Here is a 17,859-nt window from a genome sequence, read left to right on the forward strand (position 1 = left end):
ATGATATAACATTGTCCAGACATGCCTGGTAAGGACATGAGGAGGAAACAGTAGGAGCTGTGTGAGGCTACTAAAGGCAGTGATATAACATTTTTCTGTCGTCATTTTATTATAGATTAAGTGCAAGAGTTGTTAGGTGTGGATAATTAGATTATAGTTTATTGCAATAGCAAGTTGTGCCTTGTTCTCAGATAGACAGCAAGTGGAGAGTGATATATGAAATGATGGGATGGAAGGAAGAAGAGAAGCAAAGAGTGATTCACAGGCAGAGCCTAATTTATTTCTCACAGTTTTTTGTTGCCTTATGGTTCCAAGTGCTGTCACCAATCTTTGCATTTTGTTATTATCTCATGACACTTGTTTAATCAGCTACCATCTCTCCTATGGACTTTTTAATGTCTACAGTCTCAGATCAACACAGCCCTGCCCTTCCCATATTAGATTCTTGATGAATGTGTGTTGTTGTTATTCAGCCTGGTTCAATGTGCCCCTTTTTAACTTTGAGCACCCGCCCCTTTAAACCTCTCTGCATGGCCCTGCCTAACAATAACAAAATATTATTTTATAAAAAAAAATAAAACCAACAAATAATAATAATACATACCAGAATGAAGACAGGACGTATGTGTCGTCTTAGCACCACTAGATGGAGACAAATGATAAGTTTACTCTAAGAGTGCTTTTTAGTAATGGTTTGCAATCACATCAGTAGAAACAAGTGGAGGCTCTACGGTTTAAAAAATAAACTGTAGAAAACATGAGAAAAATGAGAGTGGAGGAGGCCTGTTTGCAGATCTCAGAACTAAAGCGTGTGTCTTACTGTGACTCAAGTGTTTCTGGATGAAGACTAAATGAGAAAAAAAAAGTCTGAAATAGCTTCTGAGCTAGACATCCTGCTGCTCCTCAGGCAGGCAGCTGATAAAGCCTTCAACAATCATACTAAGAGTAACAAAAAACCCCACACACACATGCCCACAAGCTGTGTCCTTCTGTTACGCACAGTGCTGACACCCCTTTGAAGTTTAAACTGTTGTTGCTTTGCAAGTTTCAATTAAGCGACTCAGTTATTGGAATTTTTTTTCTCGTGAATGCCTGATTAATATCTGAAGCAGTGACGCTGGTTCAGGCATCACTGCGTTCACTTCCTTCAGAGCAGGAAGTACAAAGCACAAAATATTTGAGCGTATGATAAACACCTGTTCATATTTTTAAGGTGTCCAAACATCAATTCAGTCCGGAGTGAGTTTTACAATCAGAAGAAAGAAGAAGAGGTCCGAATCACTGATTTACAATTAATTACTATAAACTGTAAATAAATAATGGAAATACATAATGCTTTCCACTAGTTTGCGAAGTCCTATATTTAAAGCCTGAAGCTGGGTGTGGATGTGAAGATCAGACCGAGAATCTGGGCTATACTTGTCAACCAAAGGGTAAGAAAACCCTCTTTATCTTACATTTTTACACTAATGGGACCATTGGAACATCACATTGTATCAAGTAACACTTGAACTAAGAACTGAGTCCATCAGAATATTTCACTGAGCTCACATCGACAGGCCTAATCATAGACGTGTCATTGTGATCCAAAGCCATTATCAAAGTTCAGATGGCCAGTTTGAAACTTCTAAGTCTTCTGCAGCCCACCCAAACCTCATTCCCCATATAGAGCTTTAATCCTAGAATGTTAAATGCACTATCTTCTATCAAGACTTTTAAAATAAATAACAATATTTACAGCTCACTAGCAGTATATTCACTGTCCAACGGGAGGTTGTGGTGCTTATTTTAGGAACCACTCAGGTCCAAAGTGCTAGCATTGAATTTACCCAGTTAAAGAAAAAGCTCCTGCAGCTCAGCGCTTTTTACTTTCTCTTCTTTTTTTTTTCTGTCCCGTTTGGATCTTTAGCCATCAGAATTGTTGTCTGAAGGCCAAGGAAGATGGCAAGCGGATTTACTTTACCAATTGGATCATCATGGCCTTGCCATATTGGTCCATTTGACTGACCTTTATTATAATTATGTATTTATTTGATTTGATTTTTGGTTGTTACAGACAGGACAGACATGACTGGGGGATAGGACAGGGAGAAAGAATGAAAGAAAGAGAGGAAGAGAAAGAAAAATACAGGGGAGAAGAGACGGTGAGAAAAGGGGGAAGAAAGAAAGAAAAACAAACAAAACACCTGGATCACCTGTATGGAGATAAGAAGAAACAGAAGAGAAAACCAACAAAAAAAGAGCAACATAATAAATACAACACCATCGCAATAAACTAGCTAACAGTAGATAAAAGTAGATACTTAATATTACATGTTATTGTGCAGCACGCAAGATCAACAGCACACAATGTGCTTTGAGGCAGCAGCCAAGAAAGGTGTAGTTTGTGTCTGTGTACACCTGTGTGTACACCTGTGTGGATCAGCATGCTTGGATTCCAAAGGTTTCTCCATGTAACGATCTGCTAGGGAGTGTGGGGAGCCATAGCCCCGTCCCCCAGGGCATGAAGCAGGTATGGAGGAGATCCAGGCCCCAGACATCCAGAGGCCCCAGAGTACGAGGACCAAAGGAGGACCACCAAAGGGGGGCAACCCTCCTGGGAAGAGCTGAGTAGAGCCCCAAAAGAGAGGTCACCCAGCAGCCATGGAGCAGAGGCCAGAGGGGGTTGCAGTGACATGCCCACGGGCTCTGCCGGCAGCCAGCTGTGCCAGAGAGGACCGAGCTTCAGGCCCAGAGGCCTGAGGGAACCCCACCCTCCGGAAGGGGCCCAGCCGGGCCACAGGCGCCAGGCCCTGCCAATCGGCCACCAGGAGTGAGTGGCCGAGTACATACATGAGTGCCCAGGTCCAGACACCAAGAACCACCAACACACCAACGTCTGAGGGCATCAGCCACCGGCAGGGAGTGTGGTGAGGGGAGATAGGTCTCCATACCTCGGAGAGCCTGAGATGTTCCCAGAGAGGTGAAGTCTGAGACCCAACCTGACATATAGACACAGACGAACAGGCGCACACGGACACAAACGTGCATTCCCACCCCCATATACACAAACAAATACTCGGCACTCACCCAACGCGTAGACAGAAACAAATAGACACTGCACAGACAGTCGCACTCCCCAAACATGCTCTATATCCCAGGTCCAGGTACCCCCGACCCCAGAGGGGCAAACAGTACCCGGACCCAGGAGATGTAACCCTTCTCTCTGGGGTGGAGGAAGGCAGATCGCCTCCTTATCTGCAGTAGCAGGGAGGCCCCGCATCCCAGACCCCAATCTGACAGCCAGCACCTCCTCCCAGCCCCCCAGCCCTGATGGCTAACAGAACCGGGGTGAGTGAAGACCCCAAACCTCCCTCCACCCGCTCATATGTAGTGTTGCTGTGTGCTGTTCTAAAGTGCATTTAAAACACAGGCGAGCATGGTTTGTGCAAGCGGCCCCTCCTTGGAGCCAGCTCCCCCGCTGACCCTTCTCTTCTTCTAAAACAACATTTAAAAGGTCTCTTCATCACTTCTAACAGTTTTACACCTCAGGAGATTTTTTTAATGCTGTGTCAAAATTTAGTCAAATCTTTGTGTTTTTCAAATTTTGCCATTTGAAGCTAGTTTTAATAAGAGGAAGCTTTGTGAATAAAAATAATAATATTAATAAACAACTTTTTCCTTCGCATGCAAGAGCAAAGTGAACTGGAGTCAAATCCTTCCTTTGTGTGCACAAACTAGTTTTGTTATTGTATTAATTAGCACAAATTAGCAGGTACCTGTGTATGGTTTATGCTAATCAAGCACATTAGCATCACTTCATAACTTAGTGCTGCACCTTCTCATTAAAGTTTGGTCACCTTGAGCTCCAAAGAACAAATCAGCAACAGCCAAAAAGCTGAAGATGAGCACTCAAAATCTCCAAACCAGTCAGCGCAGAGCTCTCAACTCTACTGGTGAGGGGGTGAGGGTTAAATATACTGTGCAGCAACAACTGCAATTACAGCAATTCTGTAATTATAAGTAAGTATTACAGAAACTTGTTATTATAGTAACTAGGACACAACATACCCCAAAATAACAAACACACAACACAATAGTCACGAGAACAAAATGTTGAGTTGAGACAGATGATTTAAGAAGGATATTAAAAAAATCTGTTTTATCAGTAAATTGCAGAAACCTGCTGAGCACAAAAAACCTCCATTTATATTAAATTGCCCCAATCAATCACAGTAAGCACAGTGCCAATATTTGGTTTCCATTGGATTAATTTCATTGACGGGTAGCAAAGCTAAATTAATGCATCAATACAGAGCAAAAGTCATTCTGTAAACTCATTTTGCTCATTTAAAGGAAAAGTTCAAACACTGATAAACATTTTATCCTCAAAACTAGCAAATAAACTGATCAGATTTCATCTCTTGCACAAAATGTTATTGGATTCAGCCGCTGCTGAGAACTTAAAAGTGGATGAAACTGGTGACTTTTGCAGCTTTTGTGTGAACATCGGTCACAAAGGACATTGGCCATCTTTCTGTAAGAGAGTATCTGGATGCTGCAGAGCTTCACTTCCTTGCCTTTACTTAAATAGGAAGTAAAACTCTTGAGATGAAGAATCTCTTTTGCGAGGAAGTCCTGAGCCGAGACCGTATTTCTATCTGAAATGTTGTCTTTACCATTTCCTGTGTGGATTAGACCTCCCGCTGGCTTGAATCCCAGACACCTACATCAAATTTCAAAATGAAACAGAAAGTCTCAATTAGACTGGATAAGTTTTGTTTTTAACTCCAGTTTGGGAGTTCACTTTTACAGAAAACTTGCTGATTTGAAACGGAAGGAAGCTCCTGTTCGCCTCCCCTCAGCCAGTTGAATGTTTTAGGGGCCATCTCTCAGTAACATGATATAAAATCAGTGAATCCTACTCCCTAAAGATGGGTATAAGTAATTCAGCAACCCTTTTCGCCAACTCTTCTTGAACTTAAAGTAGATCAGTGCTGACTTTGTGCTTCATATACGAAGAGTTCAACTTCATAAGAACCAGCTGTAGCCAATCTGGCCGAACCCACATGTGGTCATGAGCTCTGCTTTGTTTTGTGTGAATTTAAGGATGAGTCAGTTGCTCTTTGCCTGCTGATGTGAGTTTCTCTTCTCCCAGGAAATGCTTGAAATAAAAATAATTCAGCACAGCAATTTCTTAAGACATGCACACCTTCGAAGAAGAGAAAACACTTGCTTTAAGGGAGCCTACCTTAAGAGCAGCAAATTAGCATGCTGCAAGTCCTGTACTTGACATCATGCCAAAAATGATCCAAAGCAAATTCTAAGAGTCTAAAAAGTAAGGCCCAGGATCCATTACAATTTGCATTACTGCAATGTGTGAAGTGCAGAAAGAAATACACACTTTTTGTTTTTTATTACTGGTTTGCTGCATTTCGCAAATTGAAGAGAATTGAAACTCATAAAGAAGTCACAAATTAACCTAATTAATCATCAAGTACAAAATGTAACCAGTGCTACTAAAGTGTAGCGGTCAGCACAAGTTGCTGGTTTGATTCCAGCTGCAGACACACATTTTTTTTTGATGGATTTGATCTGTGTAAAACACTGCAAAATCAAAACATGTGGAGCAACCCACTGTGATAATGAGTGGAGCAATAGCATCATTTAACAATGCCAAATTTGAAGTGCTAATATTTTTTATCTACATCATGGATCTTATGATGTAATCAACTTTGCTAAATGATTTGAAGTGGCACTTGTTTGATACATCAGAAGTGAGAACTTGGTGAAATTGGAAAAAGTGCATATAATTAATGTGAAGTGCCCGTAAAACGACATGTGATCTTGGCTTGAGCACAGTCTGGGTCAGGGGTCAGCAACCTTTTACACCCAAAGAGCCACTTGGACCCGGTTTCCATGCAAAAGAAAACACTGGGAGCCACAAATACTTTTTGACATCTAAAATGAAGATAACACTGTATATATTGTTTTTTACTTTTATGCTTTGTGTGAACAACTAAAGTAAGTAAAGTTTATTTATTAAGCGCTTTTCACAGACAGGCAGTCACAAAGCGCTGTACACAAATATTAAAATAAACAATACAATCAATAGACATTATACACAATGTAAAAGATCAAATGTAAATAATGTAAAGAATATAAAATACGTAGATCAACAAAAGGCTTGTTTGAACAGAAAAGTTTTTAACTGCTTTTCAAAAGAATCCACAGAGCAACTGTGTTGCTTATGAAATCCATGAAGGGCTACAGAGAAAATTACATTTTATTTATGTAATTAACACATTTTGAACTCTTAAAGAAATATAACAAAAGGAAAGACACCCAGCTGAACTAAAATGATCCATGTAGCAAACAAAAACTGTTGTGAGCCGCCACCCTTATATTGCCTTTGGGCTTTTGGAGCCTTGACCTGACTTTCAAAAAGTAATTGGAAAAAAGCACTATGCTGCTAAAAAACCCCAGATATTTGCAAAATTCTGCCTAAATATGTATTTTACCTGGTTAATGTGTGTGGCGGGGCGTGGTCTGCAGTGCCGCTGCAGGGGAGTCGGACGCACCTGAGCTGCACCCGCAATCACGCCTCGCCACCTTAAAGTCTGTGCTCTCTCTGCTGTTGTGTTGTCGGGCTGTGCGCTGAAAACCTACAGCCGGCTGTATGCGTACAGCAACCGTGTGTGAAAAGTGGTCAGTAAAGAGATGCTGAAAAGCATGTTCATGCAAACATCGTCGGGTCTGCTGTGATATGTTTACAATAAGACTTATGGTCCAGAACCTCTGCGCACAGCGTCTGCAAATCGGGGCTTTCATCTTTACGCAGGACTGTAAGCTGTCGTCCGTGAGGCGTGAGCGGTGTTTGTTTTAACATAGTTCATGGTGGAGCTGCTGACATAATGTGGATCCGAAGATCCATAACTGGCCTACCTGGGGTCAAAAGTCTCGATAAATGCACGGCGTTTTGGCGGGTATACCGGCTTCCGCGAGTGTGACGCTTATTTTGAGCGGTGAAAAAATAATAAGATATAATTTTATATTTCAATATCACAATAATCTTCAGATTTAGAACTACAAGTTAAAAAAATAACTAAACACAAATAAAATACACTTCAGCTAAATATTTCTAATTTATTTTCCCAAACCACCCGGAGCCGCAGTATAAGACAAAAGAGCCGCATGCCGCAGACCCTGAGTCTGGGTGAAGACTCAGACATCACTCTGTGTTAGTTTCACTAAAGTCTGACCAAAATTCTCAGAGTAGTGATTCTTATGAATTGTAGATGAATGGACAGATGGATCGACATCTAGCCACTGTTTACCGGCTAGTGAATTTGAATCCACAAAAATAAAGTAGGTAAGAGTTTCAAAGACACACACACAAAATGTGACTAAAAATTTCTGTTAACAGGATGAAAATCTTTGAAGTTTTTTGCCCATTCCAACAAAATCTTCAATCACCACCAAGATCAACTGCCAGATTTCACTCCCCACAGTGTCTTCTGTAGGGAGTGGCACCAGTGCAACAGGAAATAACTCCCATCCATCCATCCATCTTCATCCGCTTTATCCGGGGCCGGGTCGCGGGGGCAGCAGCCTAAGCAAAGAGGCCCAGACCTCCCTCTCCCCAGCCACCTCCTCCAGCTCATCCGGGGGAACACCAAGGCGTTCTCAGGCCAGCCGAGAGATATAATCTCTCCAGCGTGTCCTGGGTCTGCCCCGGGGCCTCCTCCCGGTGGGACATGCCTGGAACACCTCACCCAGGAGGCGCCCAGGGGGCATCCTTGTCAGATGCCCAAACCACCTCAGCTGGCTCCTTTCGACGTGGAGCAGCAGCGGCTCTACTCTGAGCCCCTCCCGGATGGCCGAACTTCTCACCCTATCTCTAAGGGAGATGCCAGCCACCCTTCGGAGGAAGCTCATTTCCGCCGCTTGTATCCGCGATCTCGTCCTTTCGGTCACTACCCACAGCTCGTGGCCATAGGTGAGGGTAGGGACGTAGATCGACCGGTAAATTGAGAGCTTCGCTTTTACACTCAGCTCCCTCTTCACCACGACGGACCGGTGCAGCGTCTGCATTACTGCAGCTGCAGCCCCAATCCGTCTGTCGATCTCCGGCTCCCTTCTCCCATCACTCGCGAACAAGACCCCGAGATACTTGAACTCCTCCACTTGGGGCAGGACCTCATCCCCGACCCGGAGTGGGCACTCCACCCTTTTCCGGCTGAGAACCATGGCCTCAGATTTGGAGGTGCTGATCCTCATTCCCGCTGCTTCACACTCGGCTGCGAACCGCTCCAGTGCGAGCTGGAGGCCCTCACCCGATGAAGCCAACAGAACCACATCATCCGCAAAAATCAGAGATGAGATCCTGAGGCCACCAAAGCGAAAGCCCTCCGCCACTTGGCTGCGCCTAGAAATCCTGTCCATAAAAATTATGAACAGAACCGGTGACAAAGGGCAGCCCTGGCGGAGCCCATCACCCACCGGGAATGAGTCCGACTTATTGCCGGCAATGCGAACCAAGCTCTTGCAACGGTTGTATAGGGATCGAATGGCCCGTAGCAATGGGCCAGACACCCCATACTCCCGCAACACCTCCCACAGGACACCCCGAGGGACACGGTCGAATGCCTTCTCCAAGTCCACAAAACACATGTAGACTGGTTGGGCAAACTCCCATGCACCCTCAAGTATCCTCGAGAGGATGAAGAGCTGGTCCAGTGTTCCGCGACCAGGACGAAAACCGCATTGTTCCTCCTGCATCAGAGGTTCGACTAGCGGACGAACTCTACTTTCCAGCACCCTGGCATAGACTTTCCCGGGGAGGCTGAGGAGTGTGATCCCCCTGTAGTTGGAACACACCCTCCGGTCCCCCTTCTTAAAGATGGGGACCACCACCCCGGTCTGCCAATCCACGGGTACTGCCCCTGATCTCCACGCAACATTGCAGAGGCGTGTCAACCAGGACAGCCCTACAACGTCCAGAGCCTTCAGGAACTCGGGGCGGACCTCATCAACACCAGGGGCTCTGCCACCAAGGAGTTGTTTAACTGCCTCAGTGACCTCGCCCCCGGAAATTGGCGGGTCATTCCCCTCATCCCCAGACTCTGCTTCCTCCTCGGAAGACGCGTTAGTGGGATTAAGGAGGTCCTCGAAGTATTCCTTCCACCGCCTGACAATTTTCTCAGTCGACGTCAGCAGCGCTCCGCCAGCACTATACACAGTGCAGGTAGAGCACCGCTTTCCCCTCCTGAGACGCCTGACGGTTTGCCAGAACCTCTTCGAGGCAGTCCGAAAGTCTTTTTCCATGGCCTCTCCGAACTCCTCCCACACCCGAGTTTTTGCTTCAGCCACTGCCCGAGCCGTATTCCGCTTGGCCTGTCGATACCTGTCGGCTGCCTCCGGAGTCCCACAGGCTAACCAAGCCCGATAGGACTCCTTCTTCTGCCTGGTGGCTCCCTTCACCTCTGGTGTCCACCATTTGGTTCGGGGATTACCACCACGGCAGGCACCAACCACCTTGCGGCCGCAGCTCAATGCAGCAGCTTCGGCAATGGAGGCGCTGAACATGGTCCATTCAGACTCAATGTCCCCCGCCTCCCTCGGAATGCTGTTGAAGCTCTGCCGGAGGTGTGCGTTGAAGATCTCGCGGACTGGGGCCTCTGCTAGTCGTTCCCAGCACACCCTCACTACACGTTTAGGTGCACCAGGTCTGTCCAGCGTCCTCCCCCGCCACCTGATCCAACTCACCACCAGGTGGTGATCAGTTGACAGCTCAGCCCCTCTCTTTACCCGAGTGTCCAGAACATATGGTCGCAGGTCTGGTGATACGATTACAAAATCGATCATCGACCTACGGCCTAGAGCGTCCTGGTGCCACGTGCACTTATGGACACTCTTATGTTCGAACAAGGTGTTCGTTATGGCCAAACTGTGATTAGCACAGAAGTCCAATAACAAAGCACCGCTCGGGTTCAGATCAGGGAGGCCGTTCCTCCCAATCACGCCCCTCCAGGTCTCGCTGTCGTTACCCACGTGAGCATTGAAGTCTCCCAGCAGGACAACAGAGTCTCCAGGTGGAGCACCTTCCAGCACCCCCCCCCAGGGACTCTAAGAAGGCTGGGTACTCCGAACTGCCACTCGGCGCATAAGCGCAGATGACAGTCAGGACCCGTTCCCCGACCCTAAGGCGCAGGGAACAAACCCTCTCGTCCACCGGGAAAAACCCCAACGTACCGGCAGCAAGCCGAGGGGATATTAGAATACCCACCCCAGCCCGCCGCCTCTCACCAGGGGCAACTCCAGACTGAGACAGAGTCCAGCCCCTCTCCAGGAGACTGGTTCCAGAGCCCAAGCCGTGCGTAGAGGTGAGCCCGACTATATCTAGCCGGTACCTCTCAACCTCACGCACTAACTCAGGCTCCTTCCCCACCAGAGAGGTGACATTCCATGTCCCTATTGCCAGTCTTGGCAGCCGGGGGTCAGTCTGCCAGGGCCTCCGCTCCTGGCCGCCACCCGGCACACAATGCACCCGACCCCTATGGCGCCTCCTGCGGGTGGTGGGCCTGCGGGAGGATGGGCCCATGTCTCCTCTTCGGGCTGTGCCCGGCCGGGCCCCATGGACTAAGGCCCGGCCACCAGACGCTCGCCCTCGGGCACCCTCCCCGGGCCTGGCTCCAGGGCGGGGCCCCGGTAACCCTATCCCGGGCAGGGTAAACTGTTCCCTCGGTCTTTTTTCATAAGGGTCTTTTGAATCGCTCTTTGTCTGGTCCCTCACCCAGGACCAATTTGCCATGGGAGACCCTACCAGGGGGCAAAAGCCCCCAGACAACATAGCCCCTGGGATCCCTGGGACACACAAACCCCTCCACCACGATAAGGTTGCGATTCACGGAGGAGCTAACTCAACTAGATATTTAATGTTCTAAGGAAAAGGTAAAATGTTTATGTGGATCAAAACTTTTGGAGTTTCTTGACAACATCAACACAATCCTCACTCGCCATATTGCAGTCAATGAGATCTGGCACATCTCACAGGGGAAGGGGCTATAATGGGTTTTGGTAGGAAACAGCCCAGGAGGTGTGCAGGAAGATGACATTGAATATAACAATTTTGATTTTATGGACCTTTGCTCAACACTTTTTAAAATTACAACTCATAAATCAGGCTTGATTTGGGAGAAGATCAATTTTTGATGTTAATAAAACCATAATTGCAGATTTAGGGAGAAATGCGTCATGGAGAAATGAGAATTACCATGGTTCAATATTCCCTTAAGCGTCTCTGATCAGTATAACCCAGCGGTAATCACTTTGCCATTAGAGTGATGGAGGGCTACATTACATTTCAGCTTCATGTCAAACAAGCACATTATTAGAAATTACTGTAGAAGATTATCCTTTCCAAATGAAGTGTTTTACATGCACTTTTACTCCACAGAACTTCTGTTACAAGCTTTTGTATATGGCAGTTTCATAAATAGAAGAAGCAAAGCCAACCCCACCCCTTAGATAAATCATTGGCGAACTGGCAGACTTTGAGATTTCCCATTCAGGTTGCTAGTGAGCAGAGATGGGCAGTAACGCATTACTGTAATCCGATTACTTTTTTCAAGTAACGAGTAAAGTAAGGGATTACTATTGCAAAAACGGTAATTAGATTACCGTTACTTTCTCGTAGGAACGCTGCGTTACTGTGTTACTAAAACCGTGATTTTTTTGCGAGAATGTCTCATGGCAGTGACGTAAGCGAGTGCGACGTTCGTGACAACAGCTGTGTGCAGATCAACAATGGATCATATATTGAGTGCGGGAGAGAGTATGAGCGTGCAGCGTTTAAAGCGTGGAAGTACTGACCTTACTTTGAGTTTGATTCCATAAAAAGTGACAAAAACATTAGTGTCTGTTGTGCGTGGGAAGAAAACTTCTTTTTACAGCGAAAAAAACCCCTAAACTTCCAAGCAAGCACCGAGTGCGCTACGACGTAATGGGAAATTCACAGAGAAACTCATGGATTCTTCCACTGACCGCTGCGGCACACCTGCACCAGGGTAAACCTCCGCCTACCCAACTCCTGCTTTACAGGTGAAAATAGAGCAACAGGACCGCTAGTCTTTGACTTTATTTATTTTCTGCTGTGTTTTACTTGCATCTATTTGAAAGACTGAGTGTAAACACACAAAAAAAATATTTTATGTGCTGGAATGTGCAGAAAATAGGTTTAAATATTAAACAAATTTCTTCCAGTCAGAGAATGGTGCATATAATTTTAATTTTTGCTTAAAAGATTAAAACGAATAAAACAAGTTTTAAAAAGAAACTTTTCCATTTGATTACATTTTGTATGATGGATTATGTAGAAAAAGTAGAATTGGGCTGAAAGATCTATCGCTTTATCACCTATTGAGGTTGTAAATCGTGTTTTTAAAAAGTAACTAAGTAACTAAGTAATTAATTACTTTTAAAAATAAGTAATCAGTAAAGTAATGGGATTACTTTTTTGGGGAGGTAATCAGTAATTAGTTACTGATTACTTTTTTCAAGTAACTTGACCAACACTGCTAGTGAGCCACGTTTATGTCAGAATAAAGCATCACCTCATCTGCATTTGTGTCCTCAACCCTGAGTAGGTCTAAAATTTGTTGTCCAGAGTGCCAAAATTTGGCCAGAAAAGCAAAGCCACAGCCAAATGACATGTCGATGCTATAATTTAGGTCTTCTCCTTCCATGCACTCCACTGCTTCTTGAGTCCCTACAACCGGAGCTTGTTCTGTCATTCCTTTTCTGCTGGGCCTTGTAGTTGCAGATCTTTGCTCTTAGGATTCTTGGTAGGGCACTTTTCTGCTTAGCTAAGTTACGTAACACCGGGCCAGACATTTGAAGTGGGTGGGAAATGCCAATCGCCCTATCCCAAGTTGGCATAGCATCAAAATGAATTTAAAATAATTGCATATTACTGCTTTTAAATTCACTTATTAATATTCAGTCTCTGTGTGTAGTGGCTCAACGTTTTGATCTCAGTTTCACAGATTCCCCAGTCTACATTTAACACACCCACACAAATATCCACGCAAACAGTGAAGCTTTTCTCACCATGCAAGATCACGTCCTCATCCTGAAACATCAAAACCCTTTTTACAAGATATTACCTCAGGTACAAAACCTGCTCCAACACACATTGAGAGGACATATCAGCATTTCGTGATGTACTCAGGAAACCTCGAGAATTCAGAGGTTTCCTGAGTACATCCTTTCCTCACCGTCTTCTTTCTCTCTGCACACTGAGAGCAGAGGGGAAGGTGGAAGTATGTGCTAATCAATACTTCAACACTCATTTTGTGCAGCCAAAAATAATAACCAGATCTCAATGCACGTTACTTATAAGAGGCCTGCTCTGGCGATCAATTTTAACCTTTTAAAACCCGTCAGGTCACTGGTGACCTATTTGGGGTTGCGATTAAGGTTTGCTTTGGCCACGTGCTAAATAGACATATTTTCACTAACTAGTTGTTCCCTTTTAAATTATGTCTTATACAATAACCTTTCCACTTCCAAAAATCAGGGCTGACATGAACCACACCCATTTAGGTCAAATCACAAAGTTGCTGGCACTAAACATCCAATACGTACCGAAAAAAAAGCCAAATCTAACTTCTCTCAACATCTGCCAGTTCATTGATGGTCCATTTAGGTTTGGCTTAGTCTTAATCATTGAGTCTCACAGAGATCTAACCACCAATCCTAACCACTTGGTTTTGGTGTCTAACCCACCAGCCTGGGATCTCTCCCTGTCAAAGAAAACAGGTTTTAGTAGCACTCAAAAAGAGGGGTTGTATCATAGATACATCAACAATTAGATTTTATACCAAAAGATTAACTCCGCTCAGGCTCAAGGGTACAAGATGGCGAGACAGAAAGCCAATCACACATGTATAAAATATAAGGAGTTTGATCTGATGCTGGGTATCACATAAGTATAATTTAAGCAGAACGAGTAAAGTAGAAGAAGAGTAAGTGGTTCTTGATAATACTTTATCATGGAAATATCTCTCAGCAAAGCCTATACTTGACTGAAGTACACAAAAGCAAAAGTGGGTTTTCGTGGATCAACCAGAAGTGACTTTTGTTTTCGACACATGCAAAAAAAGTCACATTTGCGATCAAATGTCATACTCTTTGGCATTACAGCTTTTATGTTAAAAGCTTTTCCATTTGGGTGTTCCAAACAGGAGGAAATACTATAAAATGTGCTGGATCTTAATTAAATCCTAAGCCTAGATGAGATGCTAGTGACCTGGTTTATGGTAAAAGCTTAATGGTAAATGGAGTAGCATATTCTTTCTCTAATTGAGGACTTAATGTGATGCATAATACAAGCCTCATTCACCCAGTTGCATACACATTCATATGAGCACTTTTTTCTAAGCACTTTCTCTAACAATCAATCAACTCTGGGTTCAGCATCTTTCCCAAGGATATGGCGACATAGAGACGCCTTCTGATTGGCAGGTATTCCCCTACCCTCTACCCCCTGAGCCACAGGAGCATCAGCGCTTAGAAATAATATCCAACATGTCAAGATTTAGCTTCACTTTGCACACAACAAACAAATGGTGACATATCAGATGCATCGCAGTTTGAAGGTGATGGAAATCAGACATTCATGAAAAACATGATCGAAGATCAGTTTTGATTTTAAATATAAATTCTGAAAAGTAGTTTTTTAAAAGCATTATAATAAAAATATAAGATTATGGTGTGTTTCAAAAATCACATTTTGCTGTCTTTGAGGTAGCATTGGTGAAGCAACAGCTGATATAGCACAGAATTAATTCAGCCTGCTCAGAAATTAGCTGCACAGATGCTCCTGAAATTAGGTTGTGCTTTGCCAGGTTGCAGCAACAGACACCTTGAAACTGTATTGTCTGGATGAACTGGATAAACTGCCTTCCATAGATGAACTGGCAACTTTGATGATATTAGTTAAGCAAAGTTTAAGGATGTATGTATCACGGTCAGTCATTGTTAATATTTTTTAGGGTCAAACAGATAGAAGATAAGGTAGAAACAGTTTAAATACCTGAGGTCAACCATCCAAAGCAACGAGCAGTGCACCAGAGAGGTGAAGGAGAAAGTACAGGCGGGGTGGAGGAGCTGGAGAAGAGTGCCAGGGGTGATTTGGGATAGAAGAATGGCAGCAAGAGTGAAAGGCAAGGTTTACGAGGTGGTAGTGAGGCCTGCTATGATGTATGGTTTTCAAATGGTAGCAATAACAAAAAGACAGGAGACCGAGCTGGAGGTGGCAGAGCTAAAGGTGTTACAATTTTCATTGTAACACCATTGTTACAATTTTCATTGTGAGCGACCAGATGGACCAGAGTGGAAAAGGTTAATAATGAAAAGTGTGGTTTGAAGAAAGAGTTAGAGAGTCAAGGATGAGACGCACAGAGGAGCGATAGTTGGTATATTGGACAAAGGATGTTGAATATGAAGCTGCCAGGCAGCAGAAAAGTCAAAGACCACAGATAACATTCATGGATGTAAGTGAAGGAGAACGTGTCAGAAGCTGATGCTAGTAAACCCTCACCTTGACCGATCTCTGAAATTCCCAACGGGAGTCTGCGGAAACTATTATAATGGAGTAATGGAAGAAAACACAAGGTGATACACATAATGAATGCTTTGAATGGAGTTGGCCAATTGTGAAGGTTATGTCATAGACGATACAACGACTCGGTGTGAGAAAGACTGACTAAATCTTCATAAGTTAATCTTTTCTGATGAAAAAATAAAAAAATAAACTGACTGAATCGAAATCAGCTCATATTTGTTCCACTTATTTAAGCTTTTCCTTTATCCTTTCTTTGGACCTATTTTCTTTGCATATTATTATATTATATTCTATTTGTATTTTTTTTACTTTTCTCAAGTTAATTCATAATGTCTCTCTGTGTCCATTTCCCCTCTGTTTTCTTTCTTTCAATTGGTTTCTCTTATGTAACTTTCCTCTCTTCTTCTTCACTTCTTCCTCCTCCTCTTGCCTCAGACAGATGCTAATTGCTGCTGATGCATTTTTAATGTTCAGCCACCCACTCTTTCGATTGTGTGTCACCGGCCTGTTTGTAGTGCTCTGCAATTAGGTGTGCTGTGTGAATGTTTGTGTGTGATCTTGTGACAGGAAGTCAATTTGTACTCATCTTTTCTCGCTTCAATCTGCACTCCCAGTGGAGGCCTTAATGGCAAAATGAAGAGAGCTGAGTAACAGGAAGCCTGGCGGCAGAGTTCCTCGTCCATCACTGCTGAAAGTTTGTAGTTAACAGCTTTTCCTCAAACTATTTCAGGGTGGCTTCGCTTCATTAAGTGAGCTCGCAGCATCCTGTCATGCTGCCAGAAAACTGGGTCACTTGTGCTTGTTCAAGTTAGTGTGTATGTGTTTGTGTATTTTTATACCCTGGAGTCCAAATTATCCTTCAAAGGGTGGCAACATCAAGATGATGCTCTAAAGTGAGGACATTTTGCTAGTCTTTAAAGGAATAGTTAAAATTGTTAATAGTCTGGATAAGTACGGCCTCTCAAAAAACAAAAACAAAAACAAAAACAAAAAATAGAAAAAGTCACTTCAGATTATGAAACTAAGCAGAACTCAATGGGATGTTGCCATAGAGACGATTGTGGCATTTTGGATTCATCTCCAGCTTTCCACAGTCAACATTTGTTTCTGTTTTGTCATGATGTAGGAGTGTTGGATTATAAAATCTGTGTGGTTAATCACTTAAAACTACATACATACATAGAAACTACATAGCGATATCCTAATAGTTCACACTGAGCTGTGATTGGGTGAATGGATGGGCCAAGAGAATGCTGGAAACCTGCTTTTCATTTACAGCATTTTTCAGTTGATATCTATTTCTGTCCTGTGCTGATTTCTGTTTCAGATCAGAACATCTGAAATCTGCTTTTTGTCTAGAAACAGTCCACGTTTGTTTCTATTCTGTCCGAAGCTTATGTCTTCTATGTTGTGAGATGTGATGATTCATGTGCTGTGCGCTGAGATGGTTTTTTTTCTGTTCTCAAACTGATCTCCCTGTTGGAGCTCAGTCTGGGGGGAGTTTTTTTTTTCTTTTTTTCTCCTCGTCTTTCCTCATGTTGTGCATTTTCTATGGTTTCGGTTTGGGTTGCTGCTTGTGCAGTCAACCGGCCAGTGCTACCTAGCCTGACCTGTCTCCCCAATGTTAATCTTAATTGCCCCTTGGGGATAAATAAAGTTTTTGGACTTGACTAATAGGGGCAAAGAAAAAAAAAAAACTGGTAAGTCAGTTAGTGTTAACCAGAAACATTTAGTTGTAAGTTTGCACTGAGAGGTTGTCCAGGGAGATGGATCGGTCAAGAGAACACTAGAAATCTTTGTTTGTTTCTGTTCTGTTCTAATAGCATTTGCATCAACAGCATTCTAAAAATTAAGAGGAAACATAAAATCAACCCCTAGAGCAGACGTTCCCAAAGTGTGGGGCCCGCCCCCTAGGGGGGGCGCAGAGCCATTGCAGGGGGGGCGCGGCATGAAAAGGGAAAAAAAAAAAAACAACAACGCTTGGACACTGCTAGCACGGGCGCCCACACGAACGCAAAGCAGGAGATGAAGCATAGCTGAATATGTTTCCAAACCAACTTCATTCTATGGTGAAGCATATCTTCCCTTTGGTTTCACCTGCACAAGTGCCGAGGTAGGTCTCCCTGCAGGATTGGTTTTCCCTTCGTTGGGAGCAGCGCTGGGCTGTTTAAATCACGGACAAACAGTATCCCACATTCTTGATTTGTAGTTCACAAACACTTGTTGTAATGACTAACAACTCCTGACATTTT

The 17,859-nt window shown here is 44.0% G+C and overlaps 1 long non-coding RNA gene across 1 annotated transcript in view; it reads right to left on the reverse strand.

The window, feature by feature from the left end:
* Nucleotides 1-12,251, reverse strand: part of LOC146523110 (uncharacterized) — a 116,745-nt gene extending 104,494 nt beyond the window's left edge. Inside the window, exon 1 of the long non-coding RNA XR_014873274.1 lies at nucleotides 11,944-12,251. This is a non-coding gene — a long non-coding RNA (uncharacterized LOC146523110). The remainder of the gene's footprint in view (nucleotides 1-11,943) is intronic.
* Between the last annotated feature and the right edge of the window lie 5,608 nt (nucleotides 12,252-17,859).

The sequence above is a fragment of the Neolamprologus multifasciatus genome, chromosome 3, assembly GCF_963576455.1.
Source record: "Neolamprologus multifasciatus chromosome 3, fNeoMul1.2, whole genome shotgun sequence".
NCBI classification, from domain to species: Eukaryota; Metazoa; Chordata; class Actinopteri; order Cichliformes; family Cichlidae; genus Neolamprologus; species Neolamprologus multifasciatus.